General features: G+C 40.3%; 1 long non-coding RNA gene across 2 annotated transcripts; it reads right to left on the minus strand.

The window, feature by feature from the left end:
* Positions 1-403: 403 nt before the first annotated feature.
* LOC116653779 (uncharacterized) lies at positions 404-20,090 on the minus strand. 2 transcript variants are annotated; one of them, XR_014932717.1, is made up of 3 exons: positions 8,303-20,084; positions 6,299-6,857; positions 404-4,310 (listed from the first exon to the last, which is right to left on the minus strand). It is a non-coding gene; the product is annotated as an uncharacterized LOC116653779 (long non-coding RNA). The 2 variants fall into 2 exon arrangements; XR_004308215.2 differs by lacking the exon at positions 404-4,310 and having other exon boundaries at positions 5,940-6,857; positions 8,303-20,090.
* Positions 20,091-20,473: the final 383 nt, after the last annotated feature.

The following is a 20,473-nucleotide window of genomic DNA, read 5'->3' on the forward strand; positions in this document are numbered from 1 at the left end:
TGCTTTGTTTTGTAAAGTAACAAAGAAAATGAATACTATTTTCACAAAACAGCAGCCTATATCTGACAGTCAAAAACAGAAGCATTTTCCTCAGTACACAGCAAATCTACCTTTTGGATACACAGCAAATCTACCTTTTGGAATGACACACAATCTACCATTTTAGAGATAGCAAATAATGCAGAAGCAAAGCATGCTGCTGCTGCAATGAATTTTAAAATCTCAGCTCAAATGCAACAAGGGGACTTTTCAGCAGAACTGGCTGTAGTCAGCAGTGAGTCCTTTCTCAGCTGAAAGCTCCAAGAGTGGTTGTAAAAGATGAATGAGGCCTTTGCTTACTGGGGTGAAATGCTTTTAAAGGACAAGAATCTGCTTATCTTTGATTGATTGCTCAGTCTGATACTTTCCTTTATAAAGTTTATTGACTACAAGCCCATAAATCAAAGAAAAACAAATCACAGGTTCAATTTTGGGGGCATTGACATCCTGCCATCTTGCAGCAATAGCTTAGAAGTTGCAGGGCAAGGAAGAGGAGGAACATGGGGTCCATTTCAGATAAACAATTACTTTAACTGTTTGTAAATGACTATTCATTTGCCCCATAACATTTTTAAGTCCAGAAAAAGACGCATACAACCATGGAACACCAATCATTTTTTTGAAAGTCCTTAACAAGTGAATTTGCAATGGACAGACATACTTTCCAGTGTGCAGCTGTCTCCAATTTTGCTAGTTGACTGTTGCATTCCCACACATTCCTCATCCTCTGTAAGGTTTCTATGCTTGCAATTTAGACTATCAAAGCAAGAGCCAGAGTTCTTTCACAGAGAAATGAAGGTTTGAGAAGCTCAAGATCTCTATATTGAGAGCCTCCCCACTCATGTAGAAAAATATTTGCACAGAAGGAAAGCACTAGCCATAGATCTTGCTCATATGTGGCACAGGGTACAATATGACAGCACAATAATATAGATTAATTTGTACTGTTGACCTTGACGCACTATTCTATTGTGTCTTCTTTTAAAAGTCAACATTCAGGTCATTAGAACATCTGGTGTTTAACAAAAAATCCTGTTCTGAAGTGCTAAATGTGTTGAAACAAATGGTACTGTACTATCATTATGCAGTGCAACCTCTCTGTTAGGGGTCTAATTTCAAGGCTACCCTGACTGAACTACATTATTATTAGTGGTTTTATAATTCACATCTTGCCACAGTACATAAAATACCTCATTATCAAAAGTAGCCTTTTAAAAGCTGGATTGGGTTCCATGTAAGCAGGACTGACTGTCACTTTCCTTTCATTTTATCTTTAGAGACATCTGGAAAGGCTCAGTCTGCACACTGCTGGGCATGCTGGCCCCAGCCCAGCAGAGCACTTTAGCACACACATGTTTTCATACACTCAAATAACCCCCTTTGTTTTAGCAGATCTTACTAATAGGTTACATGTGTGTTGCACTACCTTGCTGAATGCAAGAAGTGGGTCTACCACACCAGCTAGAAATTGCACATCACACAGCATTTCCTTCTCCTCATTTCACACTCCTATTTTCAGATGGTGCTCAAATCTACACTGCACAGAAAATGGCCAGTGCATCCTTTTAGCAGAAGACTGAAGATCAGGGAGATGTTCAGTAGCACAGAGCGAGTGAGCAGCTTTGCTTCACAGAACTATCACCAGGATGTTAAACATGAAAAAAGAAAAAATAAAAGGGTAGCTATTCCACTCCACAGTGTCTGCCAGCACATTGCCCCCCTAATACTACTGATTTCTCTACATTTCTCTCCCACTGCTCAGCCTGCTCTTTGCTCCCCAGCAGAGCTTCTCCATGCAAAGAAACACTGTCTCTACAATGCCCCAAGGAACCTCACCGCTCTTCTTCAGAAAGGACTAATGCTTTTCAGTGGACTGCTGACCTTCACCTGACCTGAAACATATCAGAAGCTCTATCATTAGCATTTCAGCTTGCTCAGTGGGCAGAGAACTACCTCAGCCCAGACCAAGCTCCTCCAGCTGCACTGCATTTGTGTTATGAGTCAGCTTACCCTGACTCTGCTCCACCTGACAAATCTTACCATTATTTGCATCCCAGCAAAACAAGCATAAAGCAGTACTTCTCTATTTGTCCATCTGATTTATATTTCGTATGCAAGTACAAACAGAAAGGAATTGGTCCCGAGAAGTATACCAGTAGCTGAGTACCATGTATCTGACACAATTTATTTTTTATCAGGTAGAAAAGATTCTCATAATGAGGAGCATGTAAAAGTAGTACCAGCTTCTATGAACTAAAACATATGAATCACATTGCCTGAGGAGAATCCGGTATCCCCAGCTTTTGAGGGGGACACTGTAATGGAGAATGTGTGTGTGTGCAATTATGAAGAGCTGTGCCTGCTGAGCCAAGCAAAGAAGAGGTGGTGGGAAGCTGCTCAAGATTGCTCAGCACAGAAAAGTAACAGCCCAGAAAATACCTTTGACTCACAGCAGGGCTGGAGGAGAAGTGTTGTACTTTGACTTGGGCCAAGGTGAAATCATTTCCAGTTATTTTAAATGAGATTTGTGCTACAAGGTCTCAGCTGATCTCCACGAGTAGTTTAAATATGGTTACTAACATGAAGAAAAAAAGACTGACATTACTGAATGAGAAGACAGTATTAAGCAATCAATCGCTGTAGAGCTAATCTCATTAAGTCCTTCTAAGATGTCAGCTGTCAGTCTGCAGTTGGCAGCTGCAGAAAACTGAGTGCAATGAATTAGACATCTTTTAAACTTTTTTTTTTCCAAGCCATCTACCTGATCTTTCACTTGTTTGTTCTGCAGTTTCTTAGAAGTTATAACTGCAGAAGGAAGTAGAGAAAATCCAGAAAAAAAACCCTCACTCCGCTCTCCCATGCAGCTTCATGCCTCTGGGTCAGTGATTAACAAAGACAAGGTCCTACTGCAGGGAAGCTAAATGGAGTTCATTATGGACATGAAAGTTAGCAGAGCCAAAAAAGGTGAGGCTTTAGGAAAGAGGATGAAATAAGAGCCTAACAAGTGCGGATTTTACTTCCTCGGTACAATAAGGACAACTTTTAACTATCAACTACTCTTAAAAAAATCTAGGTAATAGTGATTTTAAGCAGATACCATATACTGTTCCTGCATGTGCTCGGGAAAATTAGTATTATAATGTATTACTGAGAAAGTTCTATTATGCTGCTATAATCTTTACACTAGGTATCTTGCAGACCGAATATTTATTGTGGAGGTTTTCTGGAAAAAACAAGAAAATGGAAAGAAAGAGGAATATCATTTCTTTAGGGTTGTATCACGTGACCCTGGACAGAGACAGCCACCTCAAAATCTCCTCAAAACTATGAGCTTTTCTCACCAGCACTCACTGCTAGATTACCTGGGAATGACAGTGTTTCCTGGCCATACCCTCAGCAGACTTCCAGAAGGACACCATAGACAACTCAATCCTATATCCATGGACAGAACCTTGAGCTACAGCTAGCAGACACTGAGATCTGAAAGCATTTTTAGGGCTCTGAAATATATGTGAACTACAGCCTGTGTCTCACTTGCAGATAATTTCTGACCAAATGCTGCAGTTTTGGGCATCTGGGCAATGCAATGGAAACCAACGTGTACTTCAGCTTGCTGTATTTATCCCAAAGATCAACTGTGAGTAATTGCTCACCACTGGTCTAAAATGGACTTCTTAGATCTTTTTGTAGACAACGATTAGGAGTTCACCTGTTGTCTAAGTAATTTTTAGAACAGACAGGAAGAATCAGATGTTACAGCAAGTTAATTTGGCATTAACTTGTCTCCAACAGCCTGTCAATGGAAGAGAAGCAAACAAGGCTTCTTCCATCCTGGCAGACAGAAACTGCCTCCATTTGCACCATCGTGTAAAAAGATCCATCACCTGACTGTTACAGTGGGTGCACAGTGAACATCCTTGGAGAACTTCAACCTTGGCACAGAAGACACAGCAGGAAACAAGGCAAGTCTGAGCACAGCAGGAAAGACAAATGAAAATGCAAGCTTTTGGTCACCTCTAGCACTTCCTAGAACATCACAGATACTTTGTTCTTCTAGAAAGTGAAAGGTAGTTTGAAACAGAGTTCTGTTATTTAAATTTCTTAAATATTTAGGTGAAAAGTTTGCTTGTAGTAGAGGGAAAAAAAAAACAAAAAAAAAACCCTACCTGACTGTCGCATGGTGATAATCATTATAGAAACTACTGCTAAGCCATGTGAGATCTTGAAAATATCATACTTCAGCGTTGCTCCCACTGTTACGTGTTCTCAGACTTGAAGAGAAAATGAAGAACTGAATTTGTTATTTTGCTCAGATAATAACAGTTATAAAAATAGATTAACTGTCACTATCATGAATTAATATCACAGTAGTACAGAGCCTCCAATAACAGACTTATGCCATAAGTAAAGAAGAAAGAACACAGAGCTTGTGCTTTGACCTGGGAAAGGATCACAATGTCGCTACTGCAGACAAACGTTTACATAAAATGAAATTCATGTTTAATAATTCTGAGTGCTTTCAAAATCTGCATTTTGTTTGGTTTTGTTCTACATATAGAGATAGCTTTTGATGTTAAAGCATAGCATGCCGGCTACAAAAGCTGCTACTCAAGTTAAAAATCTACAGCTTTTAGTTCATAGTACAGCTTTCTTTTTTTTTTTCTTTTTTTCTTTCTTTTTTTTTAAAGAATCTCTGAACATCTAAATGATAACATGTTTCAAGTAGCTGCTCCTTCCCTGGAGTTGAACAAAATTGAAAAGATCAAAGTTAGTGCAATCTTGTTCAAAGGTGAAGAGGTGAAATCTTATGTGTGCTGGAGGATCAGAGCAAACAGAAATGTACAATGCTTAGTGTGCAACACCTGAAGCCCACTTTCATCAAGGTACCTCATTTTCATTTGAATTCAGAATGTTTTTCATTTTATGCTAAAATAAGGAACGGCACAGGAACAGGAGGAGCCCTTCCCCAGCATTGAAAAGTAAACACCAGTAAAAGATGAAAATGGTCTTTTTTTTTCTTTTTTTGAATGACTAAATTCTCCATGTAAAATTCTATATTCCTTCTTTAAGTAGCATTTATATAATTGAGTAAGATGAAGCCATTACACCCATGATGTTTCAAGTATCATAATGCTGTTGATAGTTGAAGAGTTTCTTGAAAAAACACTGTTTTAAGGGGGCTGCAGAGAGGGGCATCTAAAAGGATATGTTTTTTTCCCCATAAAATCTTCATGTGACTGATGTGCCCTGACATAATGTATCGTGATGAAATACAGCTGCCAAAAAAGAACTTCAAATGATGCCCTTTTTCTGGAGGGGAAAAAAAAAGTGATAAGAAAATAGGCACCTTTTCAGCAAAAGCTTTTAAAGCTTTAAAAGCATGGCAACCAGTAAAAAGGTTCTTAGGTAAAGGCTTCTTTACTCAATTTTGTCTAAGTACCTAGGAGCTAAATGGGGGGAAAAGGGTATGGAAAAAAACGCTCCTGCCTCTGTGAGAACTATGGGGCACCCAAGACACAGGAAGACATGAAGATTTTTATGTTCTTGTCCTACAATGTCATTTTCAAATACACTGAAAGGTCAGTTTCCAAATTATTGGAAATTGTTCTACTTTACCCTAACAATGCTGATCTGATCTGAGAATTTTTTAGCATAAACCTGAATGTGAATCAAAGTGGTCACATGCATGCAAACATTCAGAACCCAAAAATCTGTGTTTCAGCTTCTGAATATGCAGAATTACTTTCACATGCTTTCCTGTCCTGGTGCTGCTGTTCTACAGTACACTTAAATTGCAACCTGTACTCCACTGCCTTAAAGCTCTAAGTATGATTGTATAAATTGTTTATATTGTCTATTATGGGTCAAACCTTGACCCAAAAATCAGGTCTGCTCAAAGGTACTATAAAAATCTTTTATATACAGCTCTCCTAGGAGCAATTCCACACAGTTATCAGCAAAAACACATTTCTCAAGGATTCGCCAAGCTTGTCCACACCCAAATTCCTGCTTTGCTTTCTTTTAAATCTCAACTCTGCTAGAAAAGCCTAATTAAAAAAATAATAATAATAAAAAAAAAATGTTTGGTCTCTCAGTGATAGCTCTAGAGAAGGTGAAATGATAGATTGACACAAAATATGTAAAGATCAGCCAAGTCATGCAGTAGAGGGTGGCTGACTTGCAAACAAAGGTTGTGCCAACTGTATGTTTTTATGCTTGAGTTTGCTCTTGCATTTTGGTGGCAGGCAGTCAGTCATACTTGCTGTTTCAAGGGGGACGATCTGCTGGGATTTCAGGTTTCTTCTGAAGTACTCCACAGAACAATCTTCAGTTATTTCTTAAACCAAACATTTCTGCAGTGTTCAGATGCTTCCAGCAAAGTTCCCAAGATTCCCTACAAACCCCTATTTTACATAAATCACGACGTGCTGCAAGCGTAAGGGTAGTTTTTAGTCACCAAAGACTATGCCAAGAGCACTGTGTTTGGAGGCTCAGCTTCTATTTCCTACATAATTCTCCCATCTGTCTGTACAGCAGAAAGCCCTTAGAAAGCATTCAGCCAGTCACTATTTTGGTACTCATGACACAGACAGAGTCTGGTAAGGTGGGATAATAGGTCAGATGTATCAAACTGTTATTGTTCCTTTCTGTATTTGTATTTGTTATGGACTATAAACCCTGATGATCCAATAAAGGGCTGTGACCATGAATCCCAATTGGCTGCACAGTGCTATTTCATGGTGGGGCGAGTCCAGCAGTAACAAATTCAGTCAACATAATGATTTCAGTTTCACCGTGTTGCTCTGCTTCCTGGGAACCTGCAAAGATAAGCGAGTGTGTCACAATCATAAATTCACACATACAACCTTAAAATATCTTATGGAGCCTTAAGTCTCCGTGAAATGTCAGACTAATAAATATGGTGATCATACATGCTATTTGGCAAAAAATATTAATTAACTAGGAAAAGTTAATAAAAATATATTCCCCAAAATTATGCAACAGACAAAATATTTTTTTCTTATTCATGGTTATATGAATGCAAAATGCTATGGATTCTTCATCTTTAATACCTAAGGGATTTATAAACATATTGCATCCATAAAACTTGGTTCATCAGTACAGTACACAGCCCAGATATGCATATTTAATTACTCTGAAAGTAATTTACTTGTACAGATGGTGGCATTAGAAGGTCTTACTTCAATTTAAATTACTTCTATTTGAAAAACAATGTTATTTTGCTATGAATCTTGAGTGAAGAATTCACTCTTATTATAGATGAATAATACCTGACAATCGTAATTAATCTGTGACTTATCTAATGCTTCCTCAATAAACATTTTGTTTCAGATTTCACACAGCAGAGCAGCTCCTTTGCAGGAGGCAAATACACAGTGTTTCTGATTAAAACCTGCTTGTGATGATGGGCCTGCTCTAGGGGTAACTGAAGGTTAGTAGAAGATTTTGTTCAGCACCCCTGGGACCTCTTAAAGGAACGAGGCACTGCAGAACAGTTTGCTCTTCCTGCAGGCCAAGCAGGGATCAGAGCTCAGGGGAAGCCCATGGGGTAGCTGGTCTGGGTGTCAGGGTGGTGCACAGCATGCTGCATCACCTCTCACACCACACTGGGGGAACACAAATGGCCTGCGTATGCTTGTGAGGCTTCCTGTGGGGCTCTGCCTGTGTCAGGCACTGGTGGCCTCAAAGGTAGCATGTGCACCATGTGCCACCAGGGTTGCCATGGCAGGCATTCATATTTTATTGATGGATAAATGGCCATAGTCCACATAAGGGGCTCTTACCTGACCCTAAAATGTGCTTCCCCACCTCTGACCATAGCAGAATAAGGTGATTTCTCAAGAGATGATATGATCCAAGGGGCTCAGCCAGAAGAAGGAGCTTTATTCCTTTTATCTACACGATTTCATCCTCATGAGCTGTATTTAATACTACAAACCACCCACTGTGGACTTAATGCTGGAAAGCATCTGCGTTTCCAAAGAGCCCTGTGGGAGCCAGAAGCACCCACAGCAGCTCTGAGCTGGGGCAGGACTGCCAACCTCAGACACCTTTGTTAAATTAAATTCAGGGAATCCCACTGGCCCCTTTCCCTCAGAGCCAGGGTGACACAGCACACTCAGATACAATGCTCCTGCTGCACTGTGTGGGGCTTCAACCTATCACAGATCCACAACACCCACACAAAAGGCAGTAGGATTAAAAATGTTCTATGGCGTAGCTGGTTGTGCACAGTACTTACATTCACCAGATCAGAAGACTTAGGTAGAAGAGGATAAGATGTGGCACTGGTGGCACGTTGCTGCAAACATCACCATTTATGAGTACAGTGCAAGTGACAGCAAGTCCATGGTTAGCTTCATGTCATGGTCTCTTGGGCAGCAGCAAGGTTTGCAGGGTGCTGGGCAGCAGGCTGGGGATCGCAGCACACATCTGTGTTGGGAAGGGAAGTCTGCCAGGAACAGCACTGCAGAAAGAAGCATGGAGATGAGATAAGTGAATCAGAAACCTGTAAGGGAGTAAATAGATGCAAGGCGTAGGATGTTTGTAGCTGAACTGCTCTTAATTACAACACTCCTCTTTGAAGCACGCTGCTTTAAAGCACAGAACATCAAGGCTACAGTTTCTGTGTTATAACGCAGTCAAAATCTCAAAAAAGCGGAAGCATCTTACCAGTTGCGTTCCTTATTTTCATACAAATTCACACATAAGTTCATTCATATACAAAGTCAGCCCCAAAACAAAAGAGCCATAGTAAGTTTTTCAGCAAAATAATCCTTTAGACATTGATAAATCAAGCAGTGATGACACAGGGTTATCATCGTATCATTAACAATGGCACCACAGTTAACAAGCCTTATTTCTACAAAAAAACACTGGTGAATAATCAACTATCAGTTTGCACTTTAAATAAAGAAAAAAAAGCATGCCTAGTGTTTCTTGCCTAAAATAATGATGGGAGTGGAAACATTGCTTTCTTGCTGGGTTATTTTCATTTCAGGAAGAGAAATAACCAAGGGGAACATGGAGAGAAGAATAAATAACAAGAAGTGGTGTGAGGGGAAAAAATCCTTCATTATTATGCTGTCACCTCTGCCGTTCTTGCTATCAGATTCCTCTCCTGTCCCACACTGTGCAGAGCCACTTGCAGGCAGGGCATCCTCCAGATGAATCAGCACAGTGGCACGTGGACTCTCTAATGTACATCAGAGGCAGAGAAGAGGTGTTTGATATTATATTTATGAACAAATCAGAGGCAAGATCTTGGCAGGGTTGGGTTTTTTGTTGTTTTTGTTTTTGGAGGAGGAGAACTAAAGGAAATAAGACTGCATGTCAGTTTTGGAGAAAAAAGAACTTCATCTTTTTAAAAAGTATATTAACTTCAGCGTCTATTCAGCCTCATCCACTCTGATAAATTAAAATGGCATATACATAATCTGTAGATTTTTTCTTGATCCATCTCTCAAAAAATACAATATGAATGACCACCCATTCTAATCACAGCTCTCATGCTTGTCACAATAGGCAGAGCAGGCAACAGGGCAGAACTGCCTGGCAAACCCCACTGGATTCTGCATGCCCAGTCCAGCACATGGCCCTCTTAATGCGAGAGGGGGTCTGTGCTGGCAGCAGAACCATAGTGATCAACTCACTTTGCTAAAGAAGCAGCAACAGATGATGCCCACAGGCCAGCATATCACCACCTTCTCACAGACAGAGCCTCATAGTTGGTTTTCTCCTGTTTGTAAAATCTCATCTGTAAACCTTTGCATTTTTTTCCTTTCCAAAATAGGAAAACTAGATATGGCGATCGTTGATCAAACAAGTAATAACCCATAAAGTCAGATGGGAGAGAAGACAGAATCCAAAGGAGAAGGAGGACAAGGTAGCTGTACATATGCACTTACATAGTCAAGTTAATAGACTGACCTGGCCCTCACTGCAGAAAAATATTTATCAGATCTCACACCATTTATTCCAATCTTTTGAACCTACTTGAATGTTTGACCAGCTTTTTCCTGGGCAGAATACTTCAGCAGACAGCTCACCAAGAAAATACAATGGAGGTCATTCCAATTCCTTGCTGGTGGTTTGTCACACTTTTTAGTAGATGAACATCCGAGTACCATCTTTCTAGCCTCTTCAAAGGAATCAACTATTTTGAGTTTTTCATTTGTTTGGCTTTTAATTAGAAATAGGGTTCTGTGCTCAGTATTCCATCACTGTTGATGATATAAAAATGCATAATTAAATAAAAGATCGTTTTCCCCCCATGTTTCTTGAGTGAGTAAAAATGCTTACAGCAAGAAAAGGATGCAGACTTCAGGGAGAGAGAATGAATGCATGACTCAGAGAGTGAGCATGTGTGGGTACGCCTGCACATAGGGATGCATCTGGAAATGTATTTTCCCTGTCTGTACATACATGGACTTTCTGTATATCAGACTACTATAGTCATACTATGCAAGTCTTTGAGCAATTCCTCTAAACAAATTGAAAATGTATTTAAACTGCAGTAATGTATGTTTGCTGATTTTTGTTTTGTTGGTTTTTCTGTTTTTAAGGAAAAAAATTCAGTAATGATAATTGAGATTGATTTGGATTTGGCTCTATACACAAACTGATTTTTTTTTTTTAACCAAAAACAATCAGTTGTTGCACTACTAGATTGCTTATCACATCTCTATTTATATTACAGATGCCATGATGAGTAATTAGATATTATTTTCAGACATTATAAAAAATACAATTGAAATAAGGTGTTCTACATAGCTCTGTACACAACATGTCTCTGTGACGCTTGCTGTTTTTCTCCAGTAAAATGTCTGTAAAATGCCTAGTCTTATGCTGCATAACTTGGCTAGAAACTAACCCAATGCAGAAAACCAAAACTTCTACTAACTGTATGAAATTGAAAGGCAGAAGACTATGACCCTTGGTATTTTTATTATATAGATCAACATAATAATAGTAATTAACAGTATATAATTTAAAATATGCCAGATGCGTAGTGTAACTGCTGCGAGAAGTTACTGCAAGGGAAAGGTGTTGCTTTCAGATTTGGAAATGCCTACTACTGACTAACCTCCACGTCAACATGTTTGCAGCTCTGCAACATCCATTTCTAAATGAATTACTTTATGGAGGAAACAAAAAGGCAGAAAACTAAAGAAATAGGGGTCAAATTCCTCCTGTGAGATCTACCTTGTAAAATTATCCAGAATGTAATAATACCATGTTATTGACTTAAGCACAGTTCCCCGTGACATGCTGCAGCTGACCTGTAATTTTTATCCTACATGTTGCCAGCACTATTAAAATGACACTTGTGAATGTAAATTAAGCTCACAAAGGGGACAGATTGTATGATTCTGGTTTCTCTCAGATGCCTGTAGGCTATCACAGGTTCCATATGTGAAGTAATTATGTTCACTGAAGGAAAGAATAAATGCTGTCAAATTGTGTACTGAGAGAGAAAGCAGCTATTATATTGCAGTAGTCACTGGAGCATTGCCTCAGAAAGTGGAAAGATGTATAAGAAAATAATAATAAAATAGAAAAACTGTTGCGGCACTATATTAAATATAACCTTTAAATGAGTATCTGCTTTTGAATATATATTACAGAAAGTTAGTGTTTCACAAATAAAAGCATTTCAACTCTTTATTCTCATTTTCTTCCTCACATCTAGAGGGCAGGGGGCAGATCACTTACCAGGAATAAGGAGTAGTGAGACCCTTCAGCTCCCAGTGTGCACCATGCCACCCATCCACTGCCTGCTCTCACCAGTGCCCAGCCCACACAGGGCACCGAGGGCCCGCTGTGCTCCCAGCTCACACCAGAAGGCCCATGAGCAGGGCTGGGTGCTGGCCATGCCCATGGGTCCAGTTCTGAGGCAGCACTCTCTCTCCTGGTGAGATACAAGCATTTTGCTCCACTCCTTAACAGTACCTACCCAATGGCAACAAACAACAAATTCATTTTCTTAAAGTACAACACAACACAAAGTATGAAGTTTTTAGGCAGTGCTGTTATGTTGAAACTGCTTCCTCCTTCAATAGCCCACCTCAAATAGCACTGCTCACCAAACCTTGGCTTCTACAAGTAGCAAGAGATGACAAAATAGCACCGGTACACCCCACCAAAGCCAGAGCTCACAGAAAACTATTTTGCCTGCACTGCTTTATCTTTCTGGTTTGGTGTAAATAGAAACTATATTTTCTTTTTGAGGAGATGTAGGAAAAAATATCTGCCAGCCAGCAGTCTGTCCTTGGAAACTATTTCACCAACCACACATTGCATTCCCCATCAGGGAATGCAGGGCACCAACTACTCACCACTCATGACCCAGGACCGGCTCGTAACAAGAAGACAGAGTTCAGCAAAGAGCAGCATCCAGGCACACGCTCCAACACAGATCAAACCTTCTGCCCAAGCAGTCAGCTGTTCATCTTCCATACTCACCAGCTTCTGAAAAGAGGTGGCTAAGGGGCAGGGGCCAGCCTACCTGGGCAGAGCACAACTTGAGCATAAGGCAAGGCAACAGAGGTAGGGGCAGGGGAATCCTAAGCAGAGTCCCACAGCCCCCTTTTTAGGCAATGCCATGGCACTGGGACACCCTGCCAGCAGATCCTTGGCACGCTAGTGCTGGGGTGCTTGTGAGCCCATGAATCGTTGCATTTTTCAGGCTATTAATGCCAACTGGGCATGAATGGATTGGCAGATAGATGGGCAGACAGACTGCCTGCTTTCAATTAACTGCAGAAACAGTTGTACAATACACTTCAATTTCTTCTTTAAATAAAAAATGGAAATCAACTACCATTTCCTAAGAAGCTCCAAACTATTAAACAGTTGTTTGCAGGGTGGCTCATGTCATATGTGGGAGGCTGAAATGTAAGGTAGAAAACTGTTACACATAAAAAAAAAAGAAAGTCAAACCAAAGATCTTGCAGTTGTGGCAGGAGGGAAGGAGGAAGGGAAAGACGTGGTTTGCTCTCAACATTTTAATAAGGATTTGTGGGGTAATGTTGTGTAAAGGTAATACAGCTGTATCTTTAACACCAATAACTAGAATCAACTCTCCACGTTAACTGACCTTTAAATATTATTGTCCCTTTCAGTTTACCAAAAAGACATTTACTTCATGAAAGAGTTACTCAACTCTGTTTAAAGATCCAGTGGGCTAAAATATGCTAAACTGACATTTAGAATTATCTCATATCACTCTTTATGATAACTCATATTATTTCCATGTGATTTGAATGTGAGATTTGGGGGAAAAAAAAACATTTTGACACTATTTCAAATAATAGCAAGATATTGCCTGGACGTTCCAGTTATCTTCAGTGATATCAGGACCTTTCCCAACAGCTGAGTAATTACTTCCTTATTACACTCAAGGCAAGTTGGTATCACATACCCTGCCTGAGATTTAAACCTGAATCAAACAGGCAAAGGAAGCATCCACACTGACATTTTACATACCTAACCACATTTTTTATAATAAAGAAAGCATCTGTGCTGTATTGCTTTGATAATCTGTGAAATGAAGACAACTGGGAGCACCAGGAAGAAAAAAAATCCATTCCGGTAAGGAGGGGAAGGCAGAGGGACTTAAGTACAGATATACGTACTGTTTCTCTCATGTCTCTCTTGCAGTCATCTACAAGGGCAGCAAGGCACAGCATGCCCCACCAGCCCACACAAAGCAGGAGTAAGGAGGAGGAGAGAAGTTCACAATCTGATGCCTTTCAACTGAAACGGTCAGCCATGACAGCAAATGCACAAGCAATCCTTCAAGGCACAAGACAATCAACTGCCACAGTTGAAAACAGGACAACACTGCTTTTCTTACCCTGCAGCGTCTCTTTATACTCTGTGAATCCACCTGTCCCTGGGCAATACACACCATAGCCCAGCGATCACATGGGCAGGCAAGTCCCTTTCTTCAGGCATCCTACAGCCCCAGAGGGAGGCAAGTGGGAGTCCCAGAGAGCAGACGTGGCCCCAGGGGCACAGGGATGCTCTGCACTAGCTGCAGTTCATCACATGTGTAAACCAGTGCAGATTGCTCACATATCAAAAATACAGATAAATGAAGACATGGTAAGGAAATGTTCGGTAATAAATACCATTCAGGAACACATTTACATGGCCCTTCTTATAGGCTTCCATAAAAAAATAGAATGACATGGTCACTTATGCAACAATATGCAGTTAAATGGTTAATAGTAGAACATGCAGAGACAGCAAAGAACTGAAGCAAAAGCAACCAAAACAGCTCCTCTTGTGGGAATGCTAGTGTGCTACAGTTACAGCTAGAGCTAAAGATGCAAAGATAGAAAGGACAGATTAAGTAATAAGAGGGAAAGACTAATTTAAAAAATAAAGTCCATAATATTTTCTATAAATACATTGTGGTTACAACATGCTCATAGGATGTGTTTTAGGTTCAGGTCAATTCTAGCTTCATCTGCAATATTTTTAACATTAGTAATCTAAGGCAGACAAACTTAATTTTTAATTGGATATTACAGTTCATTTCAATTCAGCTGGCAGCAAAGAATATGCAAAATCAAAACAGAAGACTTCAATAAAAAGCAAGAGATAATCACAGCGTATCTAACACTGTGGCTGTAGAGCTACTGTAGAAACGCATCATTTATCAGTGCTGCATCTTTCAATGGATTAAAAAAGCGTATTATCCTTTTTCTGATTCCAACATTTGCTTGGTAAGTTCTAGTAAACTCTATGTCGTATATCGTTCACCAGACAACATAAACAACTAATTACATTAGAAATCCACAGCGATAAGAAAACTGCACAATAAATACATTATATCCAGGCAACAGCAGAAGCTAAGTTTTTATTTCATTTGCTGCAGACTGCATAAGTTGGTAAATGCTTTCTGGCAAGTGTCCTTCAAATTCCAAAAACAATGCATCTGTTTTATAGCATTAACTCATTCTCTATTATATTTGTTTATACCTCTGCAGTGAAACCATATTGTTATTAAGGGTATCGTTATAATAGAAAATTGCATTAGCTTTTAAAACCTTGCTCTATTTTATGTGTATATAAATAGGAACATTAGGACCATGTGAGATTCCCATTTGTCCTTGCTATACTCTTGACACTGGTAAATATAAGTAGAGCATCAAGATTTACCAGCACTTAATATATTGCCCCTTTGATTAGCTGTGCAGAAATCCTTGCTTTTAAGTTGCAAAATCTCACCCTGCTGGTTATGTGCGTAAAAACGTGCCATTATATTGTTCCTCTTTACCTCTGATCACCAAGGTGAGTCCACATAAGTCATTATTGGCACAGTACCATGGTAGCAAGGTATGCCAATGTCTGCCAGAGGGCTGTGTTTTGAAGACATCTGGGTGGCTGATGACAGTGAGGTGGTTGTACCCAGACAGCACCAGAGGAAACACAAGCTATGCCGTTGGTCCACAACAGGCCCAAGAAATGTGCAGCAACCAAGTTTCAATTAGGGTGGATTTTGGGCAAGCATTCCTGAGACCGCAATGCAGAAATCCACTCCCAACACCAAAAGACCATATTTTTTCCCTAGATAAGCTGGGATTTAATTTCAGTGCCTGGAACTCTTATTATTACCAAATGCTGTTGTGTTCCTTCCTCACTGTCATAGCATCCAGTAGTTCGGGGAATGCAACTGTGTGTGATTACAGAGCAGCTCCCTGTCAGATACACCGTGTAATTAGGGCTGATATGTAGCACTGTGCTCTGAGAAAACCCAGAAGAGTTGGGTCTAAAAAGTTCTGTGAATCAAGATAATTACAATATTAATCACAATCCATTGAACTAAAGTGGAATTGAATACAAATTTTCTGTTTATATAGTACGCACTGAATGACAGTAAGTTAGAAACATCCATTTTGGTCTGGTTTCACTACCTCACATCTGGAGAACATTATCACAGAGTCATCAGCCACTTGGCCAGCACCCAACATGGAAGCAGTTCTCTTTCCCCTGAATATTGGTGAAACATGCATGTTTCTCTTGAAACATTTTCTTAGAGGAGTTTCAATATTGCACAATTGGGATGGGAGAAATCACTTGTTTCTGTTTAGAAAGCAACCAAAATTTGATCAAAATGAGTCCAATTTTAAACATTTCCTCCTCAAAAAGTACTGCTATTTATGAGAATCCATGGTAAAGACAGTCATTCCAGCTATTTAAACAATATAATTAGATAGCATTTCATACTATAAGAGACAGATTGCACGGAAGTCTAAATCCAGAGTGCCCTTGTTCCTCTATAAATATGTACACATAACCTATCGCTAGTTACTACCAATTTTGTATGAAGTGTCTTTGGTCTTTATTATGGTTACCGTACTTGAAAAGAGCCACTTTACTTATGAAGAATCTTCTTTTTTTTTTTTTCTTCTTTTTTTTCTTATAGTAATGTAAAAACACAGTTGTCAGCATAATATCCTGACATTCAGGATACCAGCCTGTCTCTACTGGAGTCAGATGTGAAAATAAATAGATATTAAACTGTCACTCAATGAAATTACAAAGTCAAGAATGGCTCTAGCTGAGATCCTGTGTGTTTTGTTTGATGGACACAGGTGTTTAAGTGTTATGAAATCCTGCAGAGTCTCAGAGTGAATAATGCACCTTCCAGTGGTCCCGCATTAGCCAAAATAGCTGCAAGTAGCTTCTCTGTCACCCTGAGCCCCCAAACAATCGATGTGAGCTCAGAAAGGTGCCAGAGAGGCCTTCCAGACTTATCAGGGCTAAAATCTGAGAAGTCGTACAGTTTGTGCCATGGCATATGTTCAGGAATCGAAGCAACACTCCTCTAAAACCGCGAAGGTTAGCTCCACTGGCTTTGCAAACAAATCTGAGGCAGATGCCCCAAATCCACATCATTTATTTATTATTTGTAAGGCACTTAAAGTCAATCATCTGTCACTAATAAACATTAACACTATTAAAAATTAATGATCATCCTACAGCATGCTGAGACAGATTCTTCTTTCTGTTTGATGAGTATTGGAGCAAAGCATGCTGCGTTCACTTACTGACTCTTAAAGTGTTTATGCGTTGTATAATCCTGTGATTTGGGCTCCTCCTCCTTGCCCTGATGACCCCCTTCTCTTGGTATGCCAAGAATTGATCAATCTAGTGAGAGAAGCTTGAAAGGATAGGCTTAGATACAAATATGTATCTGCAGAAAAGAAAATAAATCACAGATTCAAGGTTATTGCAGAGCACACAGTATAAGCCTTTGTGATTACAGGGCTTTTTGTCTCGCTTTCCACTCAGCACTAAGTAACGCGGTGCCTGCGACGGGGGACACGCATGCCTGTGTTTGCTGCTATATGGAGGGTCCCAGCTCACATAGCACACCAGAGGTGGACAATGAGGTTGAAATAACAGTTCCAACGAGACTTCCCAAGAGCCTCACAAGCTGGAACAAGAAAAGGCTTCCTGAAGTGCAACTGAAAGAGGCAACTTCACCAAAGGTCTGCGCAGTGTCGCAGGGCACTTTCTTCTCTTAGTGGGTGGGAGGCAAAGCCCACTGCTAGAGATGAAGAAACAGCTTGCACCTTAACCCTCAAAAAGGACATTTCCTCTAGAAGTAAAAATGATTTCAGGCCCTTCATCTTTTGTGTTCAAATTTCAAATATAAATCTCGGGGAATACATTCTCACTCTTCTATCTTGCACTCACAGACCTCAGAAGAGCACTGTTTCCTAACACACACACAGCGTTTTGTCCTTCTCTGAATTTCAGTGATTACTTTTATTTGAGAGTGCAGTAACTATGTTATAAATGATCACTCGATATATAGCTGATTTTGTTTAAATGCAGATAAATAAATGTAATAAACCTGCATTAAAGACCAGTCTATGAGCACACTCATGAAATCAAACTAACCTCATATTTCTTTGAATAATATCAAATCTCTGAAAACAAGCTAAACATAAGGTCTCAACACTAACGATATAATAAGAAAACTCACCAAGGCAATAGACATATTAATCTTCCCCTTGCAATTTGCAATATAATATTTCACTGTCAGATCATTTCTCATAGAGAAACAGTGACTTGAGTAAGATCTGTAGGAAGGATTCAGAGACTGTGATCTCTTTGCTTCCTTTATTTGCCTATGTTTCATTACTTATGAAGATCTGCAAAGAGCAGCTACCAGAACTAGAAACATACAGACAGGCTATAAAAGCACGGTGCCACGGAAGCACGCTCACCAAGCCAAGGACAGGAGGGGATTGCGTTCCATACATGCTGCCTTCATGTCAGCTGCCTCTGTTACAACTGAAACTTGGTGCCATTAGCAGAACACCTCTATACAAAACTAGTTCTGCCTCTCAGGGAACAGCAAGTCAAGAAGTAATGAGGCTTTCCTGCAATTTCCTCAGCATCTCTATTTTTTCAACTCCTCCAGAGCATCAGGGACTGATCCACTGCCCAGTACACCCTTTTTATATGTGCACATCTCCCATATTTCCACAGAGCCACACAGCCCAGGGCAACTCCATGAGCTGTGACCGTGAAGCCAGAGCTCATCCACACAATCAGTTGTGAGCCTTACACACACCAACAGAACCCAAGGAAGCTGTGATTTAACGCTTCTGAACAAAATTAAGCCACAAAACCTTCTAAATCTCAGGCTGAAGACCTTGCTGCTTTGAACAATACTTTTTAGTAACACCAATTTGTCCTGCTGCCATTCTCTGCTGCCAACAGACTTCTTCTTAATTTGTCTCTTTTTTAGTTCAGAATTCACCCACTGTGAAGCTAAGTTGTTCTTTTAAGGATAGTGGAAATTACAGTCAATAAAAGATATATTAAAGCATCATTATTCAAACATAAAAATGCTATGAAATTGTTAACCAGCTTTCCCTAAGGTGAAGGTGTTTATTGCTAAGTTTTTGCAGCGCAATTACATTCAAACAGACAAACGCTAGGCTAAAATAAAGCAGTTATTTTCTGAATCTACCGAGGAGAAATGGAAAAACATCTTGCAAGTAAGCTGCCTCATAGCAAATGCTTGCCCTAAAAGCTTTTCTATTAAAAACAGTAGATTTTTAAGAATAATTTTGAGAAAATGAGGCAGCTAAAATACAGCACCTTATTTTTCCCTTTTTAAGTATGAATAACTTGCACTGAATTTCTGCAGTGAGTAGGCCTGGAATTTATATGCACTTCTAAAACAACATTTGATGCTTTTTTACATGATGCTGTGCAAGCTCCCTTTCCAGGTGAAATAACACAGACACACTGCAGTCACTACACGTCATGTGTATGCCGAGCTGTCCACACTTCCCACCACTGCTACCAGGGCCTGAACACTGCAGGACCTCGCAGGCATTCTACATGAAACTGAAGTGCATTTTGGCTGGGGCAGCGGTAGACATGACACTCAATTCGTCAGCAGAGGTGCAGGGCACTATCAAGTGTCTGGCAAGTCAGAGACCCCACGGACCCTTCCCTATAGCCTCCTTTATACTAAGGCTGAAGTGGTACCAGCCCACACAAGCAAGGCAATGCTGCTACCAACACACTGGGGACATTCAGAGGAGACATAGTCACGGACCTCGCATGGGCTGCTGGCACAAATGAGTCAGAGGAGAACAGAGATGGTAGCAGCAGGACATGACGCAGCCCACACTGAGCTACAAGAAACATCAGTGCTGCAGTGCCAGTATTTATAAACATAACCAAGGGCTGCTGTCTATCTCTTTCATACTATTGCTGGACCACAGACTATGGGCCATCTGCCCACAGATGATTATCGCAATCTGTGAACAATTATAGACAGGATATTTCTTCTTAGGAAATGGTAAATTTTACAAAAATGGCACTAAAAAAAAAAAAAGCCAGAAAATAGTCAAAAAAACAAGCAGCAAATCTATGGTTAGTCACTGCATGGAGCCAATGATCCCAGTGATGCTTTATTCCCTGACTGCCTCCATCCACAGACACAGATCACAGAAAATGTCTTCTGCTGCTGAGGCCATGGTGGGTGTATCTTCAGATGGAAATAGACTCTTCCATCACGGGACAGCAACCACAGAGCAGACCTGCACACCCTGGCTGGGAGGCAAATCATCCCTGGAAAGCTCTGACATTGTTGTACTGAGCTTTCTCCAGGTGCCATGCTCCAGGCAGGAGCCTCCAAGGATGCCCCAGCTGTCAGTCCATGATAAGGGAGCAGCTGGGAATGGCACCACTGGGCTAATGCATCAGCCCACATGATCCTGCACAAAACATGTAGAGTGAAGGAAACCACGCACATGCAAAACATCCTGCATCAGTCCCCAGTGCAGCCAGAGCAATTAGTGGTTTGTTACAACAGCGCAATAGCACTGAAAGTAAAAATCCAACAGCCTTAAAACAACAGATACTC

Source organism: Coturnix japonica, chromosome 11, assembly GCF_054131305.1.
Source record: "Coturnix japonica strain WE chromosome 11, WE-NBRP24, whole genome shotgun sequence".
Taxonomy (NCBI): domain Eukaryota; kingdom Metazoa; phylum Chordata; class Aves; order Galliformes; family Phasianidae; genus Coturnix; species Coturnix japonica.